We start from the raw sequence: 7,081 nt of genomic DNA, 5'->3' as shown, positions 1-7,081 counted from the left end.
GAAAGAGGAGGGAAGTGATGAGACTCCCTAATTGGCCCGAATTGGAATCTCAGAGCCCCAGCCCTCACTGGGGCCTCCAGGAAGTGTCTCCCCTTGGGGCTGCAGTCTCCCACTGTATAAAACGGGGAGTAATGAGTGACCCTGTCCCCGGGCCATTGGGAGAGGTGAAGAGCTGAGGTACCATTCTCTGCACCTGTGGTTCCCCCTGTATATGGTGACATCCCAGGGCAAGGCACCCCTCTGTACCCTGCAGGAAGAAAGAAGCTATCAGGTACTGACGTCTTAGTGTGAGATCCCCACCACAGAATAAAAATGACTCGCTGGAGCTCCTGGAGGGTCAGTGGGCTGGCTGTGACATGCAGGTGATGATGTCACTTATCCTAGCCTCTGTGAGGATCAATAAAAATAACAAAACACAGTATTTATCAGTGCCAGGACTCCAGGGTTTACTTTTTGAGCACATTCTCTTTAATTCTGTTTGCAACCTCCTTGAGAGCCTTTTGGTTGTAATCTGAAAATGGCCCACAGACACGGAGGGCAAGGAGAGACTGAAGAAAGAGGTAGATGACTCCAGATTGGGCATGTGAAGCCCTCACCTTAGGACAGGTACTTGGTGAGGACCAGGGAGGCTCAGGTGCTTTGTGGGTGGGATGGCCTGGTTTCTTACCTAGTTGTTTTACTAGTAGCTGTGTCACACAGCTGGCAATTTGTTTATTCCAATTTCTTTGAAATACATGCCTTGGCAATCGAAAGCTTCTTGCTAGGCCCTTACACTACAGGGATGGATCTTCAGAGTATAGAGAATTTTTGTCAGTAAAACTGTATGATATAAAAGTAGTTAATATCATTACACCGAGGACTTATAATAACTTCAGTATCATAATTTGTAGCCTAACATTTGTGTATTTTGCAGTTTGGGCTCTGAAGCTGCTTACAAGTCATGACTTTGCTCTTCGGGGTGTGAAAGCCCCCACAGGGCAAACAGCCCCCCAGTGCTGACTGTGTTGATAAGTGGTACTCCCTAAACAGTTCATGACACTTTCTGTACTAAAACTGACCATAATTCTTTTTCTGCAGGCCTGAAATGAGACTAGGACATTGATGATTGTTCAGTCACATATCGTTCATGATTCTTATCTCACAATCCCACTTGCTGACCACTGAGTCCAGTTGCCCCCCACCAATCAGAAAATGAATGGTGTAAGTTCGTGAACTTGTTTCCTTAGCCACCCGTCTCTGAGAGTCACCCCCTTACAACTCGTGATTTTAAAAGCCGTGCCCCATTCTCCCCAATTCAGAGCGTGTCTTTGTTTTATACTAAAAGCTATGTCCCCTCATTTGCAAATTGTATCAGAATAAACTCCATTTAATTACACAGAACTGTCTTCTGGAAATTTGTTGACATATTCGTCCAAATACATAGAATGTACAACACCGAGTGAACCTTATGTAAACTAGATTTTGAGTGGTGACGATGTGTCATTGTAGGTCTATAAATTGTAATAAAATTCAGTAGCATGGATATGGATAAGGAGGGAGGCTGTGCAGGTGTTGGGGGCAAGAGGTACAGGGAAAATCTGTGTACCTGCTGCTCAATTTGGGATCGTGAAACTCCTCTAAAAAATAGTCTATTAGAAAAAGAATACCATTAGCTTAGTTGCTCTCTGGTTGAGATACATGTAAGATTGCTAAAAGGAGTTGAGTAGTCATCTTAGGATATGTAGTAAGAATTACTGTATGCGTAAGACAGTGTTCATCAATGGGTAGGACACAAACACTGTCACACGGTGACACCGGCAAGGGAGTTTTCCGGTGGAACCAGAGGCAGAGCTCTAGCTCGTCCACCTGCTTCACGGCAGCCTGACATCTTTTTCCTTCTCATGGTCCTCTGTGGAATCTTTTCTTCTTGACCAAACGTAATGGCAACACGGAATAACGCTTCAAGCTACATGAATTTCAAGAACAATGACAGTGTTTCTAGCCCTGCATGGACTCATGTTCTCTGAATGTCTATGAAATGATAGGGCTACTTACATAAGTTTATCTGGGAGCATGTCAAGTAATGTTTTAATCATCTGGGAGTAGGCAGAGCTTTACAGAGTCTCAAATAATGTCTCTTCTCAGCCTTAAACAATGAGCAAAACCACTCCCTCTGTTGCGGTCCAGGCACCGTTTTCCCGCTTTCCTCTCAGTGGCTCACCACTAATGCCCCGGTATGTAAGGTGTAGAACAGCTTCCGGCCCCCTCTGAAGTGCCAGGAACTACGTTACCCAGAAGGCCCTGCGGGATGCCCCCGCGAGGAGCCAATAACGGATCAGGATGAGGCGTTTCTAGGCGTGCGCGTAATGTTGGGGCGGGGCTTCCGGCCTCCTTTGGGCTTCCGTTTTTGTTGCTCCCTCGGTCCCGAGCACAAAATTGGGGTCAAGTCGAAGAAAGAAGTCAGCGTGACTAGGACCGTCCCCGCCGCATAGACGCCCGAGACTTTGCGACGTCGCCGGGGTGACGCGCGCCAGGGCCCGGGTAGGCGCCGCTGTGCCCTGGGCCCCCTCTCCGGACGCTCCCGCCCCGGTCAGTCCCTGCAGGGACCAGAAAAGTAATAATTACTTCCTAGCGAAGAGTTGCAATCATCCATTTAAGGTACTCCCGGCAGGTAAAATGCAAAATTGCAGAAAGCAATTAACAATAACTATGTAGCGATTCAAAGATGGTAGCGGAAATAGTCCTGGTGAAACATCAGTGGATGGTGAAAACTACTGAATGTTACGTGCATTTGGATCTGTAGCTTTGGGGCACATCCGAAATCATACGTGTAAAGAAAGCTCTGGGAGCGAGCTGAACTTCGTCTCCAGAAACCTGACTTCTGCCCCTTTAAGGAGGGACTGAGCTCTTTCTAAGCCCTCGGACCCGGAGACCCCAGTTCCCAGCGTCTCTCGGGGTTCTAAAATTTTCTGCGGGAGGTCGGAGCGGGAGCGCGCGCCTCGATCGGTAGGAACTACATTACCCTGCATGCTCTGCGTCGAAAGGCAGCCTCCGTGAGCCAATGAGGGCTCAGGATGGAGGCGTTTCCGCATGTGGCATCGAGCGCGAGGCGGGACTTCCGGCGTCCTCCTCCCGGCGGTCATTTTGGCTGCCTCGGGTGTGTTCCTCCAGGCGCAGGTCCCAGAGTGCGGGGTCGTTGCTGGCGGACGGGACCGAGAACGCGTCGGAGGGATCGTTGTCTCCACCTTACAGAGGCCAGTGTGAGGCTCGGCCGCGGAACCGCCGGAGATGAACCGAACCGGGGCCGGGATACGAACTTCCAGCCGGCTCCCGGTCCCGCTCCGCCCACAGGCCGGGATGGCGGCGGCCACGCCGATGGACGCGGCTCAGGTGAGTCCGCTTAACCCCCGGCCTCACCGCCTCACCCCACCCGAATCCCAAAGCCCCGGCTGCCGACGCCGCTCCCGTCGTGCAGCCCAGGCCCCGGCGTCCGGGACAGTGAGGCGCTAGTAGAGGGGGTCCCGTTTCTGGTAGTGACTGTGACTGCTTAGTTTTACTGCTGGGGGTGCGATTAGGTGTAGGAGAGGGTTACGGGCAGAGGAACCGGTATGTGCAGAGGCTCGGAGGTGCGACTGAGCCGGGAGGCTTTGGGAAAGCTGGGGTCCGTTGTGCCTGCGAGGAACGGTGTTTTGCGGCTGAGTCACGCCTAGAATAGCAGACTGAGGCTTCTGCCTACATTCTGAAGACTCCAGAAGCCATGGAGAATTTTAAACAAAGGAGAGACACTAGTTACATTAGGGTTTACAAAGTTTCCCAAGTGTCGTCCAAGGGAAGAACAGACCGAAGGCAGGTCATGAAGACACTGAGGCACTAGGTGACTGAATCTTTGTTCAAGGGCGCAGAGCTGCTAAGATGAGACACTTAGGCACAGAGGTTAGACATCCAGCCCTAGTCTGCCTGGCTCAAGGGCCAGGCATGGGTACACAGGGGCATGAACCCACTGAAAGCAGACATGGTCGTGTTCATTAATAACCTGCTTCTTAGGGCCTGATGTCCTTACCTAATCTAATCACTTAGTCAAATGGTGGCACCTGCCCACACCGTTACATTGGGGTTAAGGGTTAACACATGAATTCGGTGTGTGTGTTGGGGGCGGGGACACACATCAGTCTGTAATAGGGATGAAATGAGGATATATACAAAAAACATGGAGGAGCCACTGAATACTTAGCTGAGTGGAAGAATTCAGACAGAAAGAACAGACCACTTAAATCCACTGAGAAGGTCCTAGAAAATGCATAACATAAGTAGATCAGTGGCTGTTTGTGAATGGTGGTTGGGATGAGCAAATATGTCATGGAAAAGGCTATGACAAAACTTTGGAGTGGCGATGGTTGTGTTCAGTATGTTGACCGTGGTAATGGTTTCGCAGGTGTGTTTGTTAAAACTCATCAATCACATTGTACACTTTAGATAAGTTCAGTTATAGGTCAAAAGCCACAAAAAGATAATTGAACAATACTTTTACTTCAGCAAGATAACGAATCTATCTGAGGTGAATGATCGAAATGAAAGGAATAAGGGAGAAATTGTAGCTACCAGACTAGAAACCTGAAGAAAAGGAGAACTAGGTTGTGTTTATTTCTCCTCCTCTACCCAGTGGTATCAATATGCAGTTAAGGATAAAGTAGAAACTCCCCAAAATGAAAATGGAGCTGGTGTCACTGCCATGCTATCAAGGCTGGAGGAGGATCCAGCCTGAGATAGTCCTAAAATCACGTAACCCAGTGTCGTTCCTACTAAGAGGATGGCCTGTGGGAGGACAGTGGGGAGAGGGAGGTTCGTTAGGATTGTTGGAGTTAGAGCAGTTTCTAGGCCAGAGCGGTAGGCAGCACTGCCTCACTTCAAAAAAAAAAAACTCCTAATGGTTAGATTATGTGTTAAAGGGGAATTAAGGCAGTCTGGAATTAAGAATGCTAATTGACTCATCGAGATGGGGAGATTATTTCGGTTTACCTGGGCCTGCCAAGTATAATCCTAAGAGTTCTTACAGGTGGAAATGATAGAAAAGAGAAAGTGTCCGAGCGAGCGATGTAGGGTGAGAACGTCTCACTGGCCATTGCTGGCTTTGAGCTGGAAAGCAGCCATCAGCCAAGTATGTAGATCGCCTCTAGAACTGGAAAAGGCGAGAAAATGGATTCTTTCCCAAAACCTCCAGCGAGGACTTCTGACTTCCAGAACTGTAAAATGATAAATCTGTGGTGGTGAAGCCACTAAATTCATGGCGATTTAGCCAGTTTCGCATATTAGAATTATACCCAATTAAAATAGTGCATTACCAGTATACTTAGGATTGCCACAGTTAGGACATGAACATACAGGACACTCACTTAAATGTAAATTTCAGATAAACAAAGAACTTTCTTAGTACATGTCCCATGCAATATGTAAAATTACTTATTATTCCTCAGAAATTCAAATTAAAGTAGGTATCTTATGTTCTGTTAGGCAAGTCTAGGTGCATGGGCACAAAATGTGGTGGGCACCTATACTCTAGCACTGTGAGCCTGTTGTGCTCATTTTAGATCCGTGGTGATTCCTTATAAAGAAAGGTCAGATGTCCTTACCTAATCTAATCACTTACTCAAATGGTGGCACCTGCCGACACCGCATACCGTTGAGGAAACTGCATACCGTTTTCCATAGTGGCTACACCAGTTTGTTGTCTGTCCCACCGAGAGGGCATGAGGATTCCCTTTACTTGACATCCTCGCTGACGTGGTGTCAGTTTGTCGTCGATGGCCATTTTGACAGGTGTGAAGGTGATATCTTGTAGTTTTAATTTGCATTTCCTTGGTGATACGTGATGTCTAGCATCTTTTCACATCTTTTCACGCACATGGCCATCCTGCTGCTCACAGAGACCCTTTCGAGTGGTCCAGGTTAGCGAGTCCGGAGCTGTCCCCGGTGCTGAAGCGTACGGAGAGCGTGTCCCAGCCCCCCCTGCCCGGAAGCCGCAGCGCTATGGGTGCTGGAGTCCTTGCTTCCGAAGACAGTCTTTTTCTCAGGGCGAGTTGAGTCACCTCTCCATCTGCGAGCCGCCACTGTTGCATTTGCCCCTGTTGGGTGGAGGACTTGGTAAGGAGGCTTCACGTCTGTGTAGCACTTTCCATTTTAGAAAGGCTCTAGAAAGTCTCTTTATCAATTGATCTTTAGGACAGTTTTCCGAGGTCAATGGGACAGATGGCCTTATCGTTCCCCCTCAAATAAAAAAAAAAGTGTATGTTCTGTGGAGAGAGTCGTGTCCTCTGCCCATCTGTTAAATTGTATTGTGTGAGTTTTCTTTTTTGGGGGGAGGGGTGTTAAGTTGTATGAGTATTATCGGTGACCATCTTCTCCCATTCGGTAGGTTGTCTTTTAATTTCGTCGATGGTTTTCCTTGCGCAGAAACTCTTTAGTAGTCCCGTTTGTTAATTTTTTTCTTTTGGTTCCCTTGTCTGAAGAGATAGATCCAAAAAGAAATTACAGTTCATTGCCTACGTTTTTTCCTACAAGGCGTATAGTTTCGGGTCTTACATTTAAGTCTTTAATGCATGTTGAGTTTAGACTTGTATATGATGTGAAAAGGTTGTATCTTTCTTTTTGCATTTTCTGTCCAGTTTTCAAAACACCTTTTTTATTAAAGAGACCGTCTTGCCTCTTTTGTCATAGATTTATGTGTGGGCTCTCTCTTCTGTTCCATTGATCTATGGGTCTTTTTTTAATGCCAGCATCGTGGGTTGTGATTTCTATAGCTTGATAACAAACAGCACGATACCTACAACTTTCTTTCTCAAGATTGCTTTGGCTCTTTGGGGTCTTTTGTGGTTCCGTATAAATTAGCGTTTTATTTTGTGAAGCATGCCACTGGTATTTTGATAGGCTTTCGAGGGATTTCCTTGAACCTGTAGATTGCATTAGGTGGGTCGTATGGACATGGTAAGGATGAGTTTCCTAAATTTGTTCCTCGGTATTTTTTGTGCAGTCGTAAGTGGGGTTTTCGTAATTCTTGTTCCTAGGGTATTTTTCTTACAATCCTTGTTTTTGCGTTGTCAGGCGTTGC

The 7,081-nt window shown here is 47.4% G+C and overlaps 1 protein-coding gene across 5 annotated transcripts in view; it reads left to right on the top strand.

The window, feature by feature from the left end:
* The window catches only part of LOC102898801 (zinc finger protein 256), a 25,821-nt gene that overhangs the window by 13,345 nt on the left and 5,395 nt on the right, over nt 1–7,081 (top strand). For 2 of the 5 annotated variants that reach the window (XM_015595649.2, XM_006905520.3), the window contains exon 1: nt 2,657–3,369. The gene's annotated coding sequence lies outside the window, so the exon portion shown is untranslated. The other 3 variants (XM_015595644.2, XM_015595636.2, XM_015595641.2) reach the window with 3 other exon arrangements.

The sequence above is a fragment of the Pteropus alecto genome, unplaced genomic scaffold, assembly GCF_000325575.1.
Source record: "Pteropus alecto unplaced genomic scaffold, ASM32557v1 scaffold321, whole genome shotgun sequence".
Lineage (NCBI taxonomy): Eukaryota > Metazoa > Chordata > Mammalia > Chiroptera > Pteropodidae > Pteropus > Pteropus alecto.
The sequence above is the reverse complement of the archived record's forward strand: the minus strand, read 5'-3'. Positions and strand labels throughout refer to the sequence as shown.